The following is a 3,802-nucleotide window of genomic DNA, read 5'->3' on the forward strand; positions in this document are numbered from 1 at the left end:
AAAACCGCCTCCTTGAGGACATCTACTTTACTCTTAATGGTTCAATCTTAACTCCCACTTTTGGCAAGGACAAATCAGGTCAATTTTGCTGACCTTTTGCTTCATAACCTATCCTCTAACTCCTCCTTCCTTTCCCACATCTTGGAGGTTTGTTATGGTTGTCTTCAATTTACTTTGGTCTCATGGCTCATCATTTTAAACTATCAACATCGTCTCTCTCTCTCTTCTCTCATAATCCCGATCAGTGAATCTCATACTTATTCACTGCATAACATCACTCGGTCACCTACCTGCATTGACTACAATGCAAGTAGATAACCAACTCAACTTGACTATAGTCAATTACTTCAGTTTGAATAATTTCTAATAGTGAATTCTTACTAATTTCAAGCAATAAATGCAAGAAATATTATAATGCATCATAGTGCTAACACAAACAATACAAGCATGAATTATATATCAAATACTCAAACTAAATGTAGAAAATTTATGGCAAAGTAAATATATCAAATGCCTATTACTTGGTTATCAATCATAAATTGTAAAATAAAAAATCAATCATCAAATGTTCAAGTGCAAGTCAATGGTAAACGCTATCACTCTCTAGGAAGGATTCTGTCCATCATGTCTTGATTAGGTAAGCTTATTCAATATTAATTTCTGACAATTATAAAAGAAATGAAAGCAAACAGTATTAAAAGAATGACATTTATGAATGACATGATAGGAGAAATCTCGGTCTTATATATATGAAAGAAAGTATGAACCTCTTCTAGCTTTGTGAATGTCTCCAATTCCAGTTCTGAAAGTTGAAATTCGTTAATAACTGCAAACTGATGTACACTTTTACTGAAATTCAAACTGTATGTCGAAGACTGTAGGTTTGTAATACAAATTATGTAAAATGACCAATTCACAAGCAGATGAAAACGAGTGTACGTTAATGAAAACTACTTCTGTTTTGTTTGACTTACAGTCAATCTTAGCATTCAATCTGTTTGCTGAGAACACAAAAATTTCATCATCAATGATTTGAGCCTTGAAAGTTTCTGTAAACGGTATATATTTACAATGGTTCTACCATTCTTGTTGTTTACAAGATCATCTAGGCAATGAAGAGCATTCAATGGTTCATAGAAATTCACAATGTTACAAACATATACACCATCATTAAGCATGACACATTCCCTGAATTTATGTTCGGGAATTTCAGTCACTAGAAAGAATCATGCTGCAAGGCAAAGTGTCGAACTGTTCCTTCTAGTACAATGGACTTATTATCTACTACCATTGGGAATGGATAGACTGACATCAATGAGTTGACGTCTGGATTGTTGAAAGGATCACTAGTATGATTTGATTGGCTATCACTTTCACTGTTATCAGGCCATAATAGTCCACTATATTTTCTACTAGTGGCTTCAAGTGATTGTTCACAACACATTTCTGAATAATGGCTTCAATTTCACTAGGGGTTATCAGAAAAGGCGACAGCAGGTTTTACCTGCCATCATGATTGCATTGAGTAATTCCTTGTATTCCAGAAGGAAATTACTTGTTTCTATGAGCAGTTGCTCCATCATTTCTGTTTGATGGATTCCTAGCAATTTCTGATGAAACATTATGGAGGGCACTATTCACAAATTCTTTCAGCACTGTGATCATTTTCTGATTTTGATTGACATTTCCTATTACTTTATTATAGACAGTGCCCTGCTCAGAAGCCCAATTTTCAAGTTGAGCCACTCTTTCCTTTAGCCTTTCAACATTACCATCTGTCGCCACTCCAAAGAGATTGTGCAAAGCGACGCCTATAAAGGGTATGAGTGATCGCTTTACTACTTTCCTTGGCATAACACTATCGATGTCCTCTGCAACTTGGAGAGCATGTCGTACAAATTTCTATCTTGGACACTTTGTAATCCTGCCTGTATCTGATTTGCTCAGCTGGACTAACTGCTCTCTGATCGATAATGGAGTCCGTCTGGATCTTAACAATGGCTAGGTCCTGTATCATCTTTAACCTTGCCATGTTCCTTGATGATGGCTCCTTCCTTAGTTGTACGAGTGAGTTCACAATTTGACTCTGCCAACCACCATACAATCCATTTGCTGAAATAATGTTATCAAGCAGTAAAAATCTTATCAACTACATTTGTTTACCATTGCACTTGCCATTACCTTCTTCTCAAATTATACCTTGGGGTCATTGAAGATTCTATTTTATTATCTATCTTATCTTTATTGGACAAATCCTTTAACTGGGTAGACGACCAAGGTTCTGAATGAACTACTTTAATGTGGTTCCAATGTACAATGGATTCTTTCAAGGTAATTTCATGCATTAACTTGAATTTATTCAACTTCAAAACTTCTAAAACTCTATATGGACCTCGAAATTTTGGTGATACTTTAATATTAGGTCCTTCAAGAACATGATTGAGTACATAAACTTGTTGTCCTACCTTTAACGAGGGTATGGTGGATCTGTTATTGTAATACTTACTAGATTTTTTTATGTAACTCCTTTAATCTAGCCCTGGTGACTTTAACGGTCTCGTACGTACGTCTTGTCTTCCAAGCAATATAGTCCTCGTAGTTGTACGTACGTCTGGGTGGTGCGGCATCATCCAAAAGTGAATTTGGCATTCTCTTTGGTAGCCATACAATAGGAAATGAGGAGTTTCTCCTATTGATTCATTTACTGTGTTGTTTAGAGTAAATTGTATGTCTTCGAGAGTCAAGTCCCAGTCTTCAGTGCTAGGGGTTACCAATGTTTTCAGAACATCCTTTATCTTATGATTTGTTCTTTCTACTGCTCCATTTGAGCTTGGCTTATATGCTGTTATTTGACATTTCTGTATTTCATAAAGTCACACAAATTTGTTAGAATGTCACTAGTAAATTCAGCAGCATTGTCTGAGAGCAAAACTTGAGGACATGAATGTCTGGTTATAATTCTAGACTTAAAGGCTTCTGCCACCGTTGATGCTCTCTGTTTCTAGTTGGAACAATTTCTTACGTATCTGGTCAAATAGTCAATGAAAACTAAAATCTGTTTATTTCCTCTGATGGTGTTCGGGAATGGACCTAAGAAATCCATTGTGACTACTTGAAAAGGATTTAATTCTGAAGGATACATTTCAGAGGAGCCTTGACGTTGACATTCCCTTATGTATATTACATAGGGTACAATTCTGAACAAATCGAGTAGCATCTTCACTACATCGAGGCCAAAAAATAGTTTCTAGTGATTGTTCTACATGTTTTCTTAATTCCAGGATGTCCTGATAACTTGTATGAATGGGTTAGTTCTAAAACGTCTTGTATTAGTGTATTAGAATGTACAAACGTGAACAAGCATTTGGTTCGTCTGAAGTCTTGTACAATAACCCATCTATCAATTGAAACTCTGAATTTTTCTCACCTTGCAAAGAGGTTACCAATTACTTCCTTATTCTAGAATCCTTTTGTTGTTCCTGACGAACTTTGTCTAAATCTAAGTCTGTGATTTGACAACTGGAAAGGCGAGGGTAAGTGTAATTTGTTTCTCGTTCTCTTCTTGTGATCTAGATATAGGCGTCAGCTAATGTGTTATATCTACCAGGTATGTATCTAAATTCTGGGGCAAATTCTAATACGCTAACGAACCATCTATTGAACTTCATATTATTGGTAAAAGCCTTTTTCTTGAAAAAAAGATCACAAATGGGTTTATGATCTGTAAGAACATTAATTTTATGTCCTAGCAAAATGTGTCTAAATTTCTGTAATCCCCAGACTAATGCCAAACATTCCCTTT

Source organism: Macrobrachium rosenbergii, chromosome 1, assembly GCF_040412425.1.
Source record: "Macrobrachium rosenbergii isolate ZJJX-2024 chromosome 1, ASM4041242v1, whole genome shotgun sequence".
NCBI lineage: Eukaryota > Metazoa > Arthropoda > Malacostraca > Decapoda > Palaemonidae > Macrobrachium > Macrobrachium rosenbergii.